The sequence below is a fragment of the Arvicanthis niloticus genome, chromosome 2 (assembly GCF_011762505.2).
Source record: "Arvicanthis niloticus isolate mArvNil1 chromosome 2, mArvNil1.pat.X, whole genome shotgun sequence".
Lineage (NCBI taxonomy): Eukaryota > Metazoa > Chordata > Mammalia > Rodentia > Muridae > Arvicanthis > Arvicanthis niloticus.
Genome location: NC_047659.1, coordinates 100,123,019 through 100,145,485, shown reverse-complemented (window position 1 = coordinate 100,145,485; position 22,467 = coordinate 100,123,019). Strand labels below are relative to the sequence as shown.

The following is a 22,467-nucleotide window of genomic DNA, read 5'->3' as shown; positions in this document are numbered from 1 at the left end:
CATACATTACAGAGAAATTTATGCTAGCCACATCTTCACTTAGATCCCAGAAGATATTTGTGGAGGCCTTTGACTTCCATCACAGACCCTAAAGATGAGGGTGATGGTTGTTCTCTCTGGTGGATCTCCTCTAGTGAAGCCCAATCCAGGATTGAAGCGGCAGCGCAGGCTGTAGTTCCAATCCTCCTTTCACTTGTTACTGAGAAATGCTTCAAGTAAAGACAAATGTGGGGACAGCACTTGCTGCATCTATTCCTTTCTCTGCCAGGGGACTGGTAACCTGAGGAGGCCATGTGAGCCCCAGAGACTATGGCAGGGGATTTTTTTTTTTTTTTTTTTTTTTTTTTTTTTTTTTTTTTGTCTGCACCTTGGACAACTGCTCTTAGAAAGGAAAAACAGAGTTGTTTTGTAAATATAACATATAGAAAAGTCTAATTGGCACATTTTTAAATCTTAGCTTTGTTAATATGATTACTAAGTACTATCTAAAATAAAAACCACTGAATATCTGCTCATCTCTGCTTGTTGTCTCTTTATTATCGAGGTGACGGCTTTAGTAAGACATAGGGGTTTCTCTGGGAAAACACTGAGGGATGCCCCAAGAGGCGCATTATTACCCTGGATAAAGGATCAGGCATGATCTCACGAGGAGGTGGGCTTTTTGCTGAGGGAAGCAGATCCATCTCTCAAGATCAGGCTTATCCCACCAAGATTCATCAAACTCACCCAAAAAGTCTTCCTGCCAGAGACTGAGTCCTCTGTGAGAAACGGATATCCATCCCCACCAAGCATGCAGGAATGAATGCAGCCAGCTCAGACGGTTGCTTAGTGACCACAAGACTTGCAGAAGCATTAAAATCAGTGAGCTAGAGTCTGAAGCCAGGCCCTCCAGCGAGGAAGGAACTTGCCTCAAATCTCTGACTCCAGCTTCAGTCCTCACAGGCCTGAGATGGGGCCTGCGGTGCCAGATTCTGGAATGGCTCACTTGCCTGGGCCTGAGGATTAGCTTGATTTAGCACTGGCTTCACTTCTCAGAACCATTGTTTGATGCTGAAGCAATTTCTTTATCACCAGTTCCTTGCAAGATGTCTGGCCATCCCTCCCAGATACTGATAGTACGGTGTGGGTTGAACTGTTAGTATCTGAAAATGTTTAATTTCCAGAGAACTAATTGGAGTGTTTTCAAAGCCTGCAGCAAACCACTTGCTAGATGTTTGTTTAAAAGTTCTCATTACTAAATGGATGTTTCCCTGATAGAGGGGCAGGGAGAAAGTGAGAAGAAAGGAGGCCTTAACCACCTGGGAGGTGAGTCTATGGGGAACTGTGACAGAAATGTGGGCCACTGTGTAGGTGCAGCTCATGGGATTAAGGGATGGCTTTTTAGAGAAAATTATTACAGAGTGACTCTATCACTGTACAGAATGACTGAGCCAGAAGACAAGGGGGAGATGCATTCACCAGTCCTTGCTGCCAAAAAACTCTGCCGAATTGTCCACATACGAGAAAAGACTGAATGTTATTTCTAAGAGCTCCATTTTCTCAGTCGCCTTTTACATCTCCAATCTAAATGGTTTAAGAGGAATGGACTCTACTGGCAGTGTACATGTGACCCACACCTAAACAATGAGAGTCCGGCATCGCCATGTCAAGGGACATGGACTGGAAGAGGGAGTCATGCCTGAGTCAGAACCATGAAATACCCTTCCCATGCTCACTTGGAAAGAGACACACTAATGGAGGTGCTGAAAACGTAAGTTGCAAATCCAAGGTCTCATAAGGTTAGGCATCTTATTTACTGTGTAGACAAAACCTAGAAAACACTTCCAGCACAAAAGAAATGAGATCATATTATATCAGTAGCATGAATATGGCTAATGCTGTGCATGGAGCTACACACACACATACACACACACATACACACACACACACACACACACACACACACACACACACACTGGACAGAGACCTGGTTCAGTGTTTGCTCCCCACACATCCACTCGCTATACCTCTCACTAACTGTGACACAGAGAGGAAAGCAACAGTTAGACAATGTGATGGTTTTGAATAAGAGGCCTGGGCTGGAGCAATGGCTCGGGTTAAAAGCACTGACTGCTTTTCCAGAGGTCCCAGGTTCAATTCCCTCTTCTGGCCTCTGTGGGCACATACATGCAGGTAAATCAACCATAAACATAAAATAAAAATAAATAAATCTTTTTTTAAAATACCAAATAAACCACAGGCTCGTGTATTTGAATGCTTGTTCCACAGTTGATGGAACTGTTTGGGAAGGATTAGGAGGTGTGGCCTTGTTGGAAGAAATGTATCCCGGGGGTGGGCTTTGAGGTTTCAAAAGCCCATGCCATTCTCAGTTCATCTGTCCCTCTGACTCCCACCTGTGGATTATATGTGAGCCCTCAGCTACGCTTCCAGTGTGGTGGCTGCCTGATGGTTCCTATGACCCCCTCACCTTGATGATCATGAACATGCCCACTGAAACACTAACCTTTTAGAAAATGATGTCTTCTGTAAGTTGCCTTAGTTGTGGTGTTTTGTCACAGCAATAGAAAAGTAAGACAGAGACAGTAAGTGATGAAATAGAATCTACCTCCGAGCCATCTGGTTCCAGGTCCAGAACTTTCAACACCCAGCTGTCACAGGGGAGGGAGAGAGTGATGGTCGGGAAATAGCAAACCTGAGAAAGTCTGAGCTGTTCCTAGTTTAGCAAGTGAAAGCCACCTGGACTTAGAGGACGAGTCAGTGTGAACACACTTGTCGCATAAATATAAGAACCTGCTTTCAGATCCCCAACACCTACAGAAAAGAAAAGCTGAGCTTAGTCATAAGTGCACCTGTAACCCCGGCGTTGTGTGGAGCAGAGACAGCAGGATCTCTGGGACTTGTTGATGGCCACAGAGACTGTCAAAAAGACAGAGAGTGATAGTGCCAGACACTCAAGGTTCTCTGGCCTTCACATGTCTATGCATATCACACACAGATGCATGTACACGCATACACACACACACACACACACCAAAAGTGGGTGGGGTAGAAAGAGAGTCACTGATGGAGGAAGTGCTGTCATTTAATCTGGGAGGCCATTCACTTTTCAAGCTGCTGGAGATATGGGGCCAGAATTAAAGTGCTGACTCGGTTGCTGCAACTCAGCTCTCACATCAGCAGGCCCAGTGAAAGTGTGTGTTACTCAGACGGTTCCAGGCATGGTCTACAACCATCCTGGGGCTCTGCCTCCTGTCTGGGAGCCTGATGGAGGTGGCCAAAGTCAGGTCACAACCAGCTCTAGCCATGGGAAGGAGGAAAAGAAGGTCACATGTCCCTACTCATCCTCAAAGAAAGCTTGGCAATGTCTGTCAATCTATGAACTTGAAGTGTATGTATGTGTGTGAGAGATGACTGCCAGTATCTGCCACATATCCCTGGGAGTGATGTCATGCATCTCCAAAGTACAGATAAATGAGGTACCGTCAGGTTTAAAACTAAAGCCTGCAGCAAATAGCCTCAAGCTGAAGTCTCTGTCCCACCTATCCTGCCCCAGACAAGTTCCTAAGGACAAATTCCTAAATTGAAACTTCATAGCCTGTTCCCAACTCCTCTCCCTTACTCCATATCCTTTGCTCCACCCCTTCCCCTGCAGTTCTTCAAGGCAACCCAGAGGAACAACTTCTTATTCAGTAAAACACTCAGGATGCTGCAGGCACTGCAGATAAGGATGGTGGGCCAAAATGGCCTGACCCCAAGGATCTGAGGAGCTAGTGGTGGACTTGTAATCAGAGTCACAAATACATGTTTAAGGCCCCACAAGAGCCATCTGTGGTCAGAAGCCGAGGACACAGAAGTCTAGCCAGGGTAGCAGTATGCCTTGAAGCCTTAAGAAGGAACAGGAATAGCTAGAGAGTTGTGGGGGATGCTTTAGGAAAGCCTGGGCAGTGTATGAAGGCCCTTCTGCCACCTCTCCTCTCTTTTCCTCCTCTTCTTCCTGTTCCCCTCCTCTTCCCTTTCTTCTCCTTCCCTGAGCCCCTCAGGTGTTTTGATGGTTTATACCTTTGTCCTTTGCCCAGGAAGGAAATTCTGTGAGGTTTGTAATATTGGCTTTATAGTGCATTCCAGGACCTTTCCAGAAAAGTATGGGTCTTAAGGGATAAACAATCTAACTGAAGAAACATCTCTAGCCCCTCAGGAATGAATTAGTGTCCAAAGACACAAAGCCAGTGGTACCTGACCTACGCCTGAATAGTGTGACCCTATAGAATCTGGAGCCCAGAAGCAGTCTGAGGAGAGGCCTTACCAGTGCCGAAACCTGGGTGTTTCTGGAAGACACGGGAGGTGGGAAAGGGGAACTGCCTGAGCGCTTGGCCTGTGCTCTCATCCACCCTGGTTCTAAATGCTCGTACTTCCTGAGAGTGAACCTGGAGAGCTACATTGTCAGACCTGTCCCTTCAAAGGTCCACTTGGTCGCCTCCAATAGGCAGGGTCAGTCTGAGCCACCACATAATAGCAGTCATCTCCACTAAGACACTGAACAGTGGGAAAGAATGAAAGTCAGGACTCAGAACCCCAAGCTCCAGGGCTGCGTGAGAGGCTTCTATGAAAATAATACAGTTATCAGATGAGTTTTGCTGTGTTCTGCCACATGTCTGAGTCATCTGTCACAGTGACTCAGGATGACAGGACAGTTAATGAGCAATCCAATCCAGTTTAGCAAGACAATCCAGCCCAGTAGGCTTTAGAAATTTTGAAACATAGTCGAAGTTCACAGAAATGCTAGTCTTAAAAGATATATTTAGAAATAAAATTATATACGGACATGATGCAACCTTGGAAGAGCTGGGTTAGAAGATTTCTACTTGTTGCACACATTTTCAAAAGGTTCAATGGCCACCAAGGATGTCGTCTAAGGTAACAGCTATACCACCCTGGAAAGAATTCTCGGGCTCCAAATCAGTTCATTCAGAGTTTTCAATGTGGCCAGATGTGGTGGTGCATGCCTTTAATCTCAATACTCTAGAAAGCAGAGGCAGACCAATCTCCATGAGTTCAAGGCCAGCCTGGTCTACAAAGCAAGTACCAAGACACCAGGGATGCATAGAGAAACCCTGTCTTTAAAAAAAAAAAAAAAAAAAAAAAAAAAAAAGCAACAAAAAGTCTTCAATGCTTTTCTTTTTCCATACATTTTTAGTTATCTGAAAATGTCTCAAGCAGGTGATGGATGATGCCCAGGACCATGTCTAGCCAGCACATGTCTAGGATTAAGTCAGTTGCAAAAAGATGGACAAAGCCCAGGTTCACCATTACGACTGCTCTGCTGTTTTCGAGCAGGGTTACTTTACAGTTCCTTCCTGTTCACACCGCCTCCAAGCAGGAGACGCTTGGCACACAGTATACACACACTGCTCACACCCAGCAGAAGAGGACCTGACAGGACATTATAGCAAGTAAGCCCCACAAGTGTCAGGGTGGAAATAAGGTCCCTCATGACAGCAGGAGTCTCAGCTGCTGTCAAAGGATCACCTCCTCCTTGACCCCTGGCACCTAAAACTCAGGAGAGCGCATGCTCTACCCTCTCCTGCAGAGCACAGTGGATGGGTTCGGATGATGGACCAACCAACAGCTATCCGTAAAGGGTGATTAAAGGACACCAACAGTTAACTGTTGAGCAGATCCTATGGCCCCAAAAACCCAAATGTCCCTAATTTTGAAAGCAAAATCTCGACTAACCTGAATTGGAATTCTTAAACAATATCATTATCTCCATAATTCAAAAAAATCAATATAATTCTCTAATCAAAATCAAACAGGGAAATTTAAAATGAAAGCAATTTATAGTTGTCTATATTGCTACATAAATATGGATTCCTGTACTTGGAAACAAGAAGTCTTTGTGAATTTCCCAATGCCTCTGTGTGGGTCACTGCTGCTCTCGCCCATGGTAGCCACTGACCCATCCTTACTCCACAAGCAACTCATGAGGCATCTGTTGGGATGAACATGGGTGTAGATGAACCCCCAAGGCTTCTGAAATATGCAATCTCACACCCACAGTGCTTGGTTCCTGGCCGCAGAAGGATGCTGCAGAAGGAGCCCACAGAAGTGCAAAGAACAAGGAAAGTTCTAGCAGCTTCATTTCCTCAAAATCCCCAGGTCAAGAGGTCAAATTTCTTTCATTGTTCCCCCTGTCACTTAGACCTGTCTTTCCTTCCCTTGCTTATGGAATGACACCTAACAAATGTCCCTGGGCTTGTCAGCCTTGCCAAGAACTCTCTACCACTGCCCATCAAAGAGAGGGGGTACAGTGTGGGCGACACGGCATATGCTTGCAGCCCTCAATAGTCCCCTCTTGGACATCTGGGGCACAGGAGAATGGCGGGAAAAGCAGACACCAGGAAAACCCCCAAATCTACTTCTGAGCCCAGATCTTTAACCTAGGTTTCTATCTTACAGGATAAAAATAAGGGGGTTCATTGGGTGGACCAACAAGCACTATGGACCATCCAACTTTCCTGAGTTTAACCCAGGGGTTAACCTAGGGTCTCCCAGAGGAGAACCAGCCACAGCCTCTCGTGAATCATCTCTTGCTTGGCCCCCAGAAGTCATTGGATGCTTGCTAAGGGAAGAGCGGTGCTCCTTCCTTTACTACAGGCATTGTCTCCAGATAGCAGGAGCTCACTCTAAAGCAGGGGGTAAAGTCAACCATGAGGAAGAATGCTCGTCTCTATACAATCCCAACTCCTGGTTTTGGTTCTTGTGTTTGTTTTTAAGAGTTGTGAGCAAGCATCTGAAAGATTTTGACCGCGTGGTGTCTAGAAGTTGGTTAATGTGCCTAAGGACCTTGCAAAGTCCTGAGGGGTAGGGAGACTGAGTGCTACTTGAGTGGAGAGTCAGAGCCACTCAGAGAGATGCAGCAGAGACTCACCAGCTCAGGGACAGCCTGAAATAGCAAGCTGAGTGTAAAGTGAGGGCACTGAGGCAGGTGGTGGCTTGGAGGTCTGCATAGTGCATCCACTGGCTGGAGAAGAGGGTCTGGGGAAGCCTCAGTGGAAGGCTGCCCCTGACGATGCAGCACAGGTCCAGCTCCTGGGCTACCTGCTGGCCAGAGGGAAACATGGTGAGTACAGACCCTAGCCCAGTGCATGAGGAGTGGGAGCCAGAGGGTGAAGGACGGAGGGGGCACACCCGTGGGCTGTGTGTGCATCTGCGTGAAAGGACAGGCCCCTGAGTCTGTGCTCAGTAGGCTTAAGGGAAGCACAGAGTAAGCATGACTCCCAAGAGGATTCAGTGGGGCCACTAGGGAAGTCTGATCCAAAACAGACCCTCCTGTACCACCTGTGCCCCTAGCGTACCCCCTGAGGGTGACCCACACACACACATGGGAACAAGCCTGCCCATGTCCAAACACTCTAGAAACTGAGGATCAGATCTACCTGCAGGGAAGAAGTTGCCTCTTTTTAAAACCACAGGCTGCATATGAGTAGTTTGGGTATTTGGGGTTGGTTGCTGGTTGGTTGATTGGTTGTTTTGTTTCTTTGGGATATATATATATACTTTTTTTTTTTTGAGACAGGATCTCGATTATGTAGCCCAGACTAGCTTAGAACTTGCAATTCTCCTGCCTCGGCACACTGTGATAGGATCCGCACTTGTTCTATAGTTTTTCTTTTCTGTGCTGGGCTAGCACCCAGGACCTCATACATGCTTGACGAGCACCATGTATAGAGTTTTAGAGACAGTATACCTCTCCACTTTGCACGGGCTCTGCTCCTGCCTTTCCCCGGTGTAACCTGCCTGGCTCAAAAGAGTGATCAGCCATGGCTGAACACAGCAGAGGACTAGGCAAGGCCCACAGGCCTAGCCCTACAGTCACTACCCTGGGCTCCTCCCAATCCTGTTTTCCGACTATAGAGAGCTGGTTTGAACCAATTCTTGCCAGCCTACCTGACCAGACCAAGGGACCACTCAGGTGACTACATTCTAGTCGCCTAAAGCTTTATAAGTCTCTGGCAAGATCCAGCTGAGCCTAAGATTGCCATATTTTTTCTGTAACTCACGGCCTGAATGGTCTGTGGGAATCTCCCAAGTTCACTGTTCAGTATGCCACAGGGGAATATTTTCTTTTCTTTTTTCCCAAGACCTATCAGGTCACTGACCCAGAATCCCATCTTCTTGGGCTCCTTTTCCAATGACCCCAGATATTCATCACAGCTATCTAGTCAGCCGCATGAGCCACAGTTCAGCAGTCAGGCATGTCTGGAGAGTGTTCATGGTAAGGACTGAGGGGCCAGAGAGAGTCCCAGAAACAGGGTTGATTGCAACCTGTCCACTAGAGCATGCTACTGTCATTTAGACTAGTAGCCGGCAGAGGGCGCTGTAGGACAAGGTCAGGAGGCACTTAGGCAAAGCTGGGGAAAATCAAATGACTGGGCATAAATGGAGACAAAATTAGATCTAGACAGGCTAGGGAAGGCTCGCTCGTCTCCTCTCTGGTTTACCCCTCCTCACTCGTCACGTAGCACTTCACATCTCTTTCTTAGTAGAGTTGATGGCTTGTAGTCCATAACGGCTCCAAAGCTCCTGCTTCAAAAATAGCAACGTGATCCCGGAGAGGAGAGAGTATAACCTTCCTCAGACCCATATGGGAAGGGGACACAGAACATTAGGGGATACAGTGCATGAGGAGTGGGCGCCAGAGGAGGGAAGCTAAGGAGGGGCACACCCATGGGCTGTGTGTGCACCTGCATGAGAAGACAGGCCCCTAAGTCTGTGCCCAGTGGGTTAGCAGGAAGGGCTTTAGGAAAGCATAAAGTGGGCATGAGTGAGCCCCACGAGGCTTCAGTGGGGTCTCTAGGGAAGTCTGATCCAAAATACACCCTCTTGCTTTCTGTGTGCTAGGACCCCAGCCCTCATTCCCTCATCCTGACCACCCTTGGGAAAGTTCGTGTTCTTGTACGGGTCTGCTGGGTGTGTATGCAGCCTCTCCGGATGTTTTGACTACTCTGAAGAAGTGTCAGGAGACAGCAATGGTGAGTAACACTGGGTTACCCACTGTCTCTGATTGTTTTTGTTGGTCAGTCCCCAACCAGAGGACTCTGAACTCCAGCCACAACATCCGTCCATCACCCCCTTCAGTCAGATAAGACCAAACCCAAAGCAAAGAGGACCCACACGGGCTGTGTGTGACGAAGGTGGCCAGAGTCAGGTGGCCAGCCTTCCAAAAGTCACAAGTCAATGACTCAGACCCAACAGAGCTAACGGCACACCTGAAATTGTTTGAACTCAAAGCAAGCAAGCCCTGCTCTCTCATGGAGGAGAAAGTATACCTTTCACACACTAAATCCTCAGGGCAGGTGGGGAGGGTGGGAAAGAAAACCCACTCTGGGAATCATTTGGGGACCTCAAGTCAGAAAATGGGGACCTTAATCCCAGCTTGATCCCTATTACCTGTGTGGTTTTGGACAAACTTCTTAACCTTTCTAGGTCTCTGCTTCCTTGTGTAGAAAACTAGATCTCCATATGTCACATAGTAGTTGAGATTTCCTTCCAGAAGACAGAAACATGGCAGCCTCCTGGCTCATCCTTCTCTTTCACCCAGATGTTCAGCTCCCAGGACAGTTCAGGAATTCCCAGGCAAGTAAGTACTCCAGTCCTGCCACTTTCTAAATTTGGCAATGTCCCCAAATATGAGGTACCCAGTATAAAGAATGCCTGTCATCTACACACATACACCCCACAAACACAGACACAAACTCTGAGACACTCACACACTATGTCTGATGGGTCTGCCTCAGCAAAGAAAGACGAATGCTTGCTCACCATTCTGCCCTGGGCTGGAAGTCACGGGGTGTTGATGGAAGCTGGTACCTCCAGAGTAGACAGCACAGGACTGGTGGGGACCTGTGGAGGTACCCACATGGAGCTTTCTGGAGTCCTGGAGGGGCTGAGGGAGCCCTGAGCCAAGAGACCCATGCCATCCCTGGTCAGAGAGGGTAGGGAGGTCTGTGTGGTAGGACTAGTATGGCAGTGATGGAGGAAGGATGTCACCAGGCCCTAAAGTAGTCTTCTGGATCCCTGTCTCCAGGGACCGGCAACTAGTAGAACCAGCAACATCCATAGGTAAGGTAAAATCTAAAGTCAGGAAGCCTCCCGTCCATGAAACACAAGACGTCAACAATTGTTACTACTATGTGTAGGTGGACCTGCCTTAGGACTGTCTCTTCTGAAAGGAAGAAAGAAAGAGAGAAAGAGAGAAAGAGAGAGAAAGAAAGAAAGAAAGGAAGGAAGGAAGGAAGGAAAGAAAGAAAGGAAAGAAAGAAAGAGAGAGAGAAAGAGAGAAAGAAAGAGAGAGAGAGAAAGGAAAGAAAAGAAACAAAGAAAGTGGGGCTTTTATGTATTTACCACAATCAGGACAAAGTAGGATCCCCAGATTATGGGCCCCCACCTGTGGGGTAGGGTACAGAAACAGGGAAGTAGGGCTGGAGAGATGGCTCAGTGGTTAAGAGCACTGATTGCTCTTCCAGAGGTCCTGTGTTCAATTCCCAGCCACCACATGGTGGCTCACAACCATCTGCAAAGTGATCTGATGCCCTCTTCTAGTGTGTCTGGAGACAGCTACAATGTACACATAAAAATAAAATAACATAAATCTTTTAAAAAGAAAAAAAAAGAAACAGGGAAGTATGTACGGGCATACACAGTCCAAGAAGTGAGCTGGCTGCTGCCTGCCCACCTAATGAGAGTCTAATGAGACATCCCTGGGCCCAGGAACCAGGAGGTTTCTATCCACAGCACCCCAGCCAAGCCAGACAGTAAATAACCAATGGTCGTTGGGGGAGGCAGAGGATTTCCTTCATGTGAACTCTGAGGCGAGCTTCCAGGACTACTCAGTGAAGCGCCCCAAGGACATGGAATCATGGTCACCACCCAGTTAGCAATATTGATAATGCCCATGGCTCAAGGTGTGTCCTTTGATCTCCTGGACCTGCTTACCACACCTACAGCTTCCCCCAAATATATTATTGCCTCTTAACAGGTCTTTGAGGAGGATGTAGGTGGTCCTGCCCCACTCACTTAGAGACTCCAGAGAGGCCTACCCATTGGAAATGACAATTCATATACCTCTTCCTCAGACAAAGCTTGGACTGGGAGAGGCTGGCTCTCTTGCTCTTTCCACATTCATACCCCTCTCCCCCAACTCCTCAGACCCAAGAGACAGCAAACAGGTAGGGGCAGGGCCAGGATCAAGGGTCACAGCTAGGCTAGGCCAGAGGGCGTCCACCCTCTCTCTGCCTCCACTACATCACTCCCTATTCTCAGGCACAAGATGGTAGGAAAATTAGGGTTGAAAGGCCAAGAAATTAGAACCCAAAATGCCAGGTGATGAGGGTAAGAAGACCTTTGTTCCCCACCTCCAAGTGTCTCAGTGTCCCCTGGGGCCATAAAGAAAACCAGGGCCCCTCCTTTCTGTGCACCAACTCACATCAGAACAGTTGTAGTTTGTTGGTGGCCGAAAGCACTTTCCCAACTACATTCCTCTTACCCAGCAAGATGGGGATGCATGCCTGGGGCAAAGCACTGATTTCCCAACCTCCCAGTGCTGGGCCTCCCAGGGAATCTGCTGACTTGCCTTTCATGGCTTTCAAGTCCTGGGTGTCACCTACAACCTAGGTTCCATAGTATAAAGCCAGAGATCTGTGTAAGCCTTGAGGGAGATAACGGGGAGGAGAAACAGAGATGAGCCAGTCAGAATCTGTGATCTATGGCCACTCACGTCCTTCTCCACATATGTCTCAAACCCTTCAAAGTATTTTCTTTAAGTATTTCCATCCCCCTGCATGTACATAAGTGTGCACACATACACATGCATGCATACCCACATGCCTGCATGTCCACATCCAAGGCATGGGTGTTGGGTGTTGGCCAAGAAAGCATGGACCAAAGTCCTCAGCAGAAAATGGGGTAAGGTCTGTGGGAACAGGAGGTCTGCGGTTTGCTCAGGAGCACCAAGAACAGACCAACCAGGGGTCCTGTGATGCCAGCCACTCACTGACAGACGGACATGGCATCAGTCGTATCCTGGAAAAGGCTTCAAAGGGCACAGAGAGGTTCCCATGGTGATGGCCAGTGTCACACTGAAACAAAGACGGACAGAGTCAAGAATGAGGGGGGTGCAAGTGTTCATGAGCCCTGAGGTGCTGAGAGCCTGCTAGCCCGGATCGGGTTGAAATGAGACACAGAATGGGACTCTGGTGTGGCTTTAAAGACCGATGGTCTCCAGACGTTCTAGCTCTTTAACTGTACTGAAAGTGATGATAACGTCTAAAAAGTCCTAAAATCTTTCTTGCTCATTCTGAGTGCTAAAAGCTGCTGGCTTAAGCAAGTAACACCTGCAGCCTAACAGCAGGGGATTAGGTAATAGCCTTTGTGGCTCTACCTTTCAGCCTGCTGGTTGAAGCCAACGGAAGAAAAAGGAACACTTTGAAAAGTGAGTTTAGCATTTACTTCTAAGTTGTAAAAAGTTTCCTATGGAAGCTCTCTAAGAAAAGAGAAAATCTTAGGATCATGATGACCCTGAGCGGCACAAGGGGCGTTCGAGCTCCTCTCTCTGCCCTCAGCACAGATACGGCTTTCAGAATAGGATCACAGTTAAAAGAGTTCATCACAACTTCACACATATCCAAATCATAAGTCGAATAAGAAGTTTACAACAGTGAATGTTTACATGCATATCCATTAGGAGTAATTATCTGGCTAAACATTCAACGTCTGTCACAGCTCCACAGGTTCATGGAGACTTTATAAAACATAAGTTATTAGTGACTTTTTTTTTTTTGGTTTGGTTGTTTGGTTGGTTTGGGGTTTTTGTTGTTGTGTTTTTGTTTTTGTTTTTGTTTTTGTTTTTCAAACAGGGTTTCTCTGCATAGCCCTGGCTGTCCTGGAACTCACTCTGTAGACCAGGCTGGCCTTGAACTCAGAAATCCACCTACCTCTGCCCCACAAATGCTGGGATTAAAGGCGTGTGCCACCACTGCCCGGCTGTGAAGTTTTATAGAGATAAACCCAGTCAATATTTTATCTTCTGTCCTAGCACCTATAATAAATCCTCAGTTCCCTTTTTATGACCTTTGGTTAGTGGTTTTACAACCTCTTGGAATGTGCTCTGAGTCGTAGACTGCCTGCTTACTATCCGAAGTGACACTAAGGACTGGCAGAATTCTCATTGCAGTGTTGATTATCAGAAAGGACCTAATAGCAGTCCCACTATAAAAGAACTTAATAAATACTGGTGTAATTTTAGGAATTCTTATAGAATCATCATTAAGAATTAAGAAATTATCTATTTGTCACTACAAGACAGTATATCTTCGTTGTTCTGCAGAGATCTGCTCAAAAATGTGGCCTAATACCTAGTGATTGTCATATATGTTTAATAATAATAATAGGAAAGGCATACTAATAGCAGGAATCTTTTCTACGATGGTTTTCGCTGGACCTTGCCTATCAGAGAACGTCTGTCATGGATTATTGATTAATCCAAGGCAGACTCATTTCAGAAAGATCGTCTGCTAGTTATTAGCTTGTTGGCTCCTGACACTGAGGGCTGTATCATGCGACCTCTCTATACAACGTGATCCCTCTAGCCTCACTGGAGGCAGCCTGGGCCTATGACCCAGACATCTGGGTAAGAAATTCACCTTGTGCTGAGAGCCACCCTTGGAGTCCACAAAGTTACAGGCCACCCTGCAGTGGAGGCCTTCCTCCTGAGCTCCTGGAGCCCCTCCAGCTCTGGACGAGTGAGTCAGGACACATTTGTTGTTATGGGAACAGTTGGAGTCCCCCAGACAGGCATAGAGGTCTCTGGGAGGGAGAATCTGGACAGTCAGCGGTCTACCAGGCCAGAGCCCTGAGGACCGCCTCTCTGTTCCCAACTGGCCCTCACCTGTCAGGGGAAAGGGCATGTTGAGTACATGGAAGCAAGAAAAGTTGACCCTCTGAATGAGCTTGCTGGGGTAGAAGCTCCATATCTCTGCCCTGCAGGGAGGTGGAAGGAACACACACACACACACACACACACACACACACACACACACACCACTCAGAGCCTCCCCGAGAGGCCTGTAGACCTTGGCCGTTCTTTCCCACCACTATTCCAGAGCCACTCTCCTCTCATAGTCCCTCTTTCCTCCAGCTGTCTCCCCTTCATCTCACCTTCTACCTCTGCCTCCTGAGCCTTTACTCCAAAAGGAAGATGAAGCCATGGACATTCGGCAGCGCGTTTCCATGAGAGCAGACATTCAGCAGGTTCCCAGAGATCGAGTCAAACACCAGCCCTCTGGGGAAGGAGTCTGGGAGCTGTTGATGAGAGTTCCAGAGTAGCCATAACCTTCCATTCAGTAGAGCTCCTGCACCTGACAGGGAAGACAGGGTCACAGTGTATTATAGGATCTCATGGGGATACCTGCCATTCCAGCATTCACTTGAACAAGAGTCTCATAGGCTATGGACTTGTATGCTTCAGAAGGGCCAAGTGGACCCAGGCTGACAAGTGCCTGGCTGCCTTTCACTTGATCCTCCCCATCCCCAAATCCCTCCACATCCATCCTGTCCTGCCGCCCCCACCCTCACCCCCCAAATCCATCATCCAAGACCCTGCTGGCAGGGACCCAGTAGGGAGGCAGAATGCCCTTGTAACTGCAAAAATGACAGAGAGTAAGGCCTCAGCCCTGGACTCAGGGTTTCTCCACACGTGTGCTAGGATGAGTGATTTCACATGTCTCAGTATGCAGCGTAGGTGGGTATGTCTGAGTATGTATGCAGGTGTGGAGAATGGGAGTGTGTGCCTACACATGCAAGAGTGAGAATTGGTACATGTGACAATACGTGCATGCAAAGGTTCAGAATGGGTGCACGTGTAGGAGCATACATGTGTGTCTGAGAACACATTAGTGGGCACTAATGTCTGTGTATGCATCATGAGAGTGGACAGATTGGGTATGTGTGTCTAACTATATATGTCAGGGTGCAGAAGGGGCACATGGGTCTGAGCCTACAAGTATGCAGTATTGGTTCACACGTCTGTGTTTACACGTGAGCGTGAATTGTGGAGACCTGTGTACTAGTGAATGCACACGTGAGTGGTGCACAATCTCCTTGCTTAGAAACTTGTCAGGCGCATTCATCTTCCAAATGAGAGGTGTGATTGTCAGTGTAGGGGGTTGTTGGTTTCTGAATGGGGTCAAGGTGTCCAAGCTCAGACATGTGCTTGTCACAATTGAGTAGCACATGTCACTAGGGTGAAAGTCAGAGATTCTCTGGGGAAATCATGAAAGGGATTTCCTACCAATGCCTGCTGTCAGTGTTTCCACCTGACAAATCACTGCCATCTATAGAAAAGTATCCCTATGGTGTCCGTGCCTGGCTGTATATTGAGAGAAGTCATTGTATGTTGCTGTGGTATGTGGGACATTTAAAGGCTGACCTACCCCAACTCCAAATGTCCATGTCATTTCTGGTGCTAGTCATGCATCAGGCCTTGAGAAGAAACCAACTCCCTGTCCTGGTCCTGGCTGGGCTCCCTGGGCTCCCGGTGGTTCATCCACATTAGCCATCACCTGAGTGAAGAGAAGCCAGTGATCCCTTCCCCAGTCACCTGCACACTATCTGTGTGGCCAAGCTGTTCCCTTGTCCCTTAGCAATTTGTGACCCATCTAACCCCACCCTGCATTCCTATCCCTGCCACCCTCTTCTGAGGGGGGAGACAACAAAGATGGCTTCACCATCTCCTACTTGTTCAGGACAGGGGCAGTAAGAATCAAAGAAGAACACCTAATCTACTCCAGGCCATTTCCAGGACTTAGGCAGCCAAGGACCTCCTAAGCTGAGGCAGTTTGCAAGTCAAGCAAACATAGGAGTTCAAGGTGGGGACTCTGTGCTTGAACAATAATAAAACTATAAAAGAGTCTTTCGTAAATACCTAAAGAACCTGGGCTCTTCTTTGTACATAAGTCTGGTATCGGTTAGTAAATTTCCTAACTCAAGAACAGTAAAGGAGAAATTGCTGGAGGGGTGATGAGAGCAGAATCCTAGTCTCTGGGTACCAAAGGAAGGCAAAGAAGAAGGCAGAGAGAACAACTGGACCACCTAGTGCAGAGTAAGCAATCTGATCCCCTCTAACCGACCCTCCCCCACTCTTACAACAAAACAGCCACTTTCCTCTGGAGCTCTGACATGGACCTTCCAGAGACTTAGATGATCAGGTGTGGACTCGTTAAAAGGGAGACAAGTCTGGGCTAGAAAGATGCCTGAGTGGTTAATGGTACTGAGGACCCTTCCAGAGGACCCAGGTTCAATTCCCAGCAACTCACATGGCAGCTCAGAACATCCACAACTCCAGTTCCTGGGCATCCAAAGCCCTTTTCTGACCTCCACAGACACCAGGTACACAGGTGGTTCACAGGTATATTTGCAGGCAAAACACTCATATGTGAAAATAAAATTTTAAATAAAATTTAAAAATTTAAAAGAGTTTTTTAGGCTTATTTGTTGTTGTTGTTGTTAGAAAAATTTTCTTTCCAAAATAACCAAAGTAAATGAAAGTAGGCATTTTAAAATGGAGAGACATTTATAAACAGGTCTGGGCAAATGCTGATTCCCTGGGGTTCTTAGGACCCCTAGGATGCATGGGTTCAGCCCCAGCCCTGCAGAGTTGGGCATGATGATGCACATCTGCTGCTATCCCAGCACTCAGGAGGTGAAGCTCAAGAAAGTTAGAAGTTCAAGGTCATCCTCTGCTACCCAGAGACTTTGAGGCCAGCAGCCTGAGCTACAAGAGACTAGGTAGCTGGAGACAAGAAGGCCAGAGAGATGGCTCAGTGGTTAAGAGTGCTTGCTGAACAACCGTAAGGACTGGAATTTGTATCCTATGTAACATACCAGGCATCCCTTGTCTGCCTGTAACCGATCTGAGGAGGCAGAGACAGAAAGATCACAGTGGCTTTCTGGTTTCCAAGCTAGATGAAACACAAGGCCCAGGTACAGGAACAGACCTTCTCACAAAGTAATAGGTGGAGTATGACAGAGGAGAAGACGTAATACCTTCCAAGAAAACAAGCAGGTACATATGCATTCAAAAATAAGCAAACAAACAACTCAAAACAAAAATAAAAGACACGTCTATGAATGGCTTCTTTGTTGACAATGTCAGATGAGCAAATGTTAGGAGATGAGACCGAGTCCACAGATGCTAGGCCTGGTTGGATGGATGCAAAAGATGGATTCATGCCTGCATGGATGGAGAGAGTTGGCAGGCCATATATGGCAGCCAGAATTATTGACATCAGAGAAAAAAAATCACACTTCAAAATGGAGAATTCTCAAGTCCCTTCCACCAGTGATCCCCCACTCTGCTGACATCACAGATCCTTTTAGGGCTTGTTCCCACATTAGGCACTTCTTCTTTGGGTCAGAAAAGAGAAAGGGGAGGCACCTGTTCGCAGGAAGTCACTGGGACATTGCCAAAGCATCACAGGGCTGACAATGCCCCCCAAGAGCTGAAGAATACCTAACTGATAGATTATTTCTCTCTGCCAGTGAAATGAGCCAATTCAAGCCACATTAGATTATATTAAAGGCAGGTTTATTGGGAAGCTGCTCTCAGGTGGGCAAGTTCACTGGTCCCAAGAAAGGAGGCCAGGGAAGTTGCCATGGGGAGAAAAGAGGTAGGAAGGGGAAGAGAGAAGAGAGAAAGAAAAGAGAGAGAGGCCAAATTGTCTAGATTATACAGGGAAGAGCCTCTGGGGAAAGCGCAGGGTAAGATAGGATACTGAAGGATGCTGGGAGAACCTGGAGGCCAGGTCTGCTTTGAAATGTAAAATACACACCTCAGTCCTTTGTCCTGAGGTCCAAAATCAAACACTAACAAAAACCCCAACACCAGGCATAAAAAGCTCTCTTCTGAGTAGGTGGTCAGAAGTCACCAAGACTCCTAAAACATGCAGGCTATTAGTGTTGGTTCTCTACCAGAAGTGGAAAGTAAGTGCCTATTGTTGAAGACACCATGCACTTCGGACACAGAGCTCAGAGGCCCCCTGAACTAGACCTGAATGTCTCCTGCCTGAGGACTAACTTTCATGGTTCCAGAAGACATCATGCAAGGTTCCAAAGGAGGGAAGCAAGTAACAGTCCTTCCCAGCTATAATGCCTGTGAACCACAACCACAACCAGCATGGCAGAACAGCACAGAGAGTGCAAATAGCAGCCTGCCTACCTTGGTGGTAACCGGCAGCTTTCCAGCTGAACTGAAGACTTGCTCAACAAAAGGGAAACCGGACCTGCAACAGGAAACCTAGCCAACTACCCAGGGCTAGTGAAGTCAGGGCTAGTGGATCTTGGAGAAGAACGTGCAACTATACTTTATTAAACCATCACAATCCCTAACTACATTCTTAATATTTATCCTTACACCCGCAAGTAAGTGTAGCCCTCACCCTTTGTCAAGGAAACTTTTCTTTGCAACAGAGACCATTGGGGGTGGGGGTGGGGGAAACCCACCACCAATTGAAATGCCGAGTCCCAGTGGATACATCTGCAACCCAACTCCTGCACCTAAGGCTCAGTTAAGATATTGGAAGATGGGGAGGAAAGATTGTAAGAGCCAGAGAATCAGGGAGGTTGTGTGAGCCTGGGAGGTTGCTGTGAGACTGTCTCCTGGCATTGTCAGTGATGCTACACCTAGAGTCTCCCCAGCATGACTGACACAGGAGCTGAACAAGGACAGCAACAGACATGCCGAAGTGATTTGGTGGGGAGGACCACAAAGCCCCAAACCTACACAAAGGACTAAGGAGCATTCACAGTGAGAAGTCATTTTCTCCAGGGAGAGCACACCAAATGGTTAGCCAATACCAAATGAGCAGAGCTGAAAAACCTACATACCAGCACCATTATGCAGTCTGATCAGGCTGTGTTTAGAGATATATGTGTGTATACATAAACATATATGTATATTACAAAAGCCAGTAAAAGAAGAAGCCATAAATTTGAAAGGGATCAAGGAAGGACATAAGGGAATTGAGAAATGACATTCTGTTATAATCTCAAAAATTAAAAAACAGACCTTTTTTCTGTGGTGGAATTTAGGCCTGTCTGGAACTCCCCTTGTGTGTGACAGCAAGCACGCCATCCACTGCTGCTCCTGCACTGTGTGACTTCAGTGTTTCTTAGGTCACTTCTGCAAGTATACAATTAGCCACGCTGCTCATTGGAGTTGGTACTATTTTGTGGGTACTATTGATCTGCACTGCCCCAGCGGGGTAGCTGGAACTTCCTTGGATTAAAACCTATTGCACTGGCTTGTCCCTACTGTGTCCTCAGCTGCCCCTACCTCCAAATACAGCTGTTTGTCTAGACTACAGAACCTCTCAAATAACTGAAGAGCCAGTAGGGTGGACCACGAACTGTCAGCATAGAGCCCTACTTGGCCTTGACCTTGAGCCTTGACTACAGGGGCAGGGACTGCACTCCAAGCCACTTCAAGAAGAGATTTTGCCCTGTATCAGGCCTCCTAACTGCCCTCCAGGTGGGCCTATCGTGTGCAGAATTTAAAGGTGTTCAGCCATTACACAGCGCTAGAACAACCTTGCCAGTCTTACAGAGTCAAAGAACAGGGCTAGGCCCAGGCAGCTGGGCACCAGCATCTTCAGTCTAAACCACCAGGCAAAACTTCCTCTGCCCAACAGCCTCTGACTTTTTCATGTCCTAAAAGATCAAGGAAGGCTGGGCAAAGGTTCTTGGCTTAAAGGAAACTAAAGAATTATGATGAACAATTGCACCCGAGTTCTACTGCGGGGACATATTATCGTGCTGAGGTTATTGTTAGATCTACAAATACAGCTGGAGTAAGGGCGCTAGATTAGAGGAAAGTGCTGTCTTGATGTAAATCTAAGATACAGATGGCTTTACTGCGGCAATATAAGAAAATATCCTGTGTCTTGGGAAATACTGACTGCTGGATTTAGGATAAATGTCACAGTGTGGTCATTAACCTTCAAATGTTTCAGAAAAAGCAAGCAAGCATCTAGACATATTACATACACACATATAGGCAAACAGAGTTGGGGGACAGTGGGAAATCACATGGAACAAAATGTCAGCTATAGAAGCAACAAAAATGGCTCAGTTGGTAAAGGTGGGGACGGCCACCAATCCTGGCTGGCAATCTGAGTTCAAACAGGGACCCACATGGTACAAAGAAAGAACCAATTCCTGCAAGTTTTCTTCTGATCTACACATATGCACTATGGAGTATGTGTGCATGTATGCACATACAACCCCCCACACACACACACACATACTACCACAAAACAAACAAATAAATGTAATAAAATTAAACTTTTTAACGTTTAATAGATCAATATTTGTTGTTTTTTAAAAAGTATGTATAAAGTTAGTATCAGTATAGCTCTTATTTTGGGACTTTTCATAAACTTCAAATTATTTCCAAACTTGAAATTTATAGACAACCCCCCACACCCTCACCCCCTCACCCCCTCACCCCTGCTCTGGAGTTCTTCCCCTCTGCCCAGACTTCTGAGCTTCCTGCTTAGTGGCTCTGACCAGCTCATGCAGGAAGTGGAAACAGGACCAACCTGCTCAGAGTGCCCTTGAGTCTCCTTCCTAGAAGTAGACAGACCGTAAGTGCCTTTTTACATTTGTCTGTCTACGAAATTGCAAGACTGGGGCTAGAACGGTGGCTCGGCAGTTAAGAGTTCTGGCTGTTCTTCTTGATTCCCAGCATCTACAACAGCTGTGACTCTAGCCCCAGGGGATTCAAAGCCCTCTCCTGGCCTCTGCAGGCAATTTGGACACACGTTACACATACATACATATAGGCAAAACACTCATTTATGTAAAATAAAATAAAAGTTTTTTTCATAATTTTTTTTAATTTTTAAAAGAAATATCAAGGTTAGAGTGATGACTCTGTCAGTAAGGACCTGACAGTACCCATGTAAAAAGCCAGGCTTAGTGGTGCACATCTGAAGCTCTAGCCCTGCAGGTCAGGAGGGCAGCACTGAGACAGAAGAATCCCTGAGGCTTGCTGGCCAGCCAGTGTAGCCAAGCAGTAAGCTCCATGTTCAGCGAGAGACTATGCTTGAAAAGCAAAGCTGGGTGTGATGGTGCATGCCTTTAATCCCATCCCTCATGAGACTGAAGCCAGTGGATCTCTGTGAGTTTGAGACCTGGTCTACTTAGTGAGTTTCAGGACAGCCAAAGTTACATGGAGAGACTCTGTCTCAAAAAAAAAAGAAGAAAAAGAAAGAAAGAAAAGAAGATATATTTGGTGCTGACATCTGGCTTTCACATATCAGTATACACACACACACACAGGAATACAACAGGTACACAAATACACATGTCCAAGTAGAGCCTGCAATGGCTCTGTACTCTTGAATGCCTGCACTCAGAGAGGTCAACAGAGCAGGCAAAGTTTCTTACCCTCCACCTCACCCTAGATCATCCCTGTCTAGCTATGGCAGAGTTACAGCATGGGACCCATGCCCCAGGGCTGGAGGGGGCTTCTTGCCCCTTTGAACTTGGGAAAACCCTCCGGTGGTAACTCTAGAGTCAGCTGCTAGACAGGGACACAGGCTGTATATCAGGAAATCTTTATAACAGAGAGTCCAAGATGAGGTCCTTAAGAAAATAGGGTTTGTATTTTCACATAATAATCAGGCCAGTGCTAGCAGGCAGGAAGGAAGTGGACCTCAGGACACAGCAGAGGATGGGGTGAGGCAATGGCCAGGCCGTCAGAGCCCACCAGGGTTCTGGGCTCGGCCGCCTTCTTCACTCAGCTATGGTGTGCCAACGGGTATGCCCTGAGGAGAGAGCTTGACTAGACTGTGGCCAGAGGGTAAACTCCATTTGCTGGGTAAGGTGTGGAACACTAAGCCCCAGAAATAGCTCTGCCCTTCCCAGGACAAAGGCTGCTTCCCCTCCTTGGGTGGAGATCATGGAGAATTTTCGGATGAGAGATGAGGAAATTCCCAAGAACTCCTCTCACGGCAACAGTGGAAGCTGCTTGGGTGTATGTGAGGCGAGTGTAGGTGCAGACGTGGATGTAGGCACTTGCGTATGGCGGGGGGGGGGGGGGGGGGGGCGTATGTGAGTGTGGATCTCTGCGCATGTGAGAATATGGGAGGCGGGGCATATTGGGCCCAGGATAGGACGAGGGTGTGCCAGTCCCTGTGCCCTGAGCTCAGGCTGGAGCCAGTGGGAAAACCGCAGTTATGGGAAATGTTGAGAAGGGAGCAAGGAAAAGCATACCAACCACACAGCCCATTCTGACTGTCAAAAGAGAACACAGCTTCAGTCCTGGGTAACTAGAAGCCGAGGGCTCTCCACTGGGCTGTACCATCAAAGCAAGGTTCTCAGCTGGGGGTGTTGGCACATACTTCCAGCATT

The 22,467-nt window shown here is 47.3% G+C and overlaps 1 long non-coding RNA gene across 1 annotated transcript; it reads right to left on the bottom strand.

Annotated features, from left to right (window-relative positions):
• Positions 1 to 11,772: 11,772 nt before the first annotated feature.
• LOC143441189 (uncharacterized) lies at positions 11,773 to 16,068 on the bottom strand. Its single transcript, XR_013108418.1, has 3 exons — positions 15,489 to 16,068; positions 14,215 to 14,414; positions 11,773 to 12,137 (listed from the first exon to the last, which is right to left on the bottom strand). It is a non-coding gene; the product is annotated as an uncharacterized LOC143441189 (long non-coding RNA).
• Between the last annotated feature and the right edge of the window lie 6,399 nt (positions 16,069 to 22,467).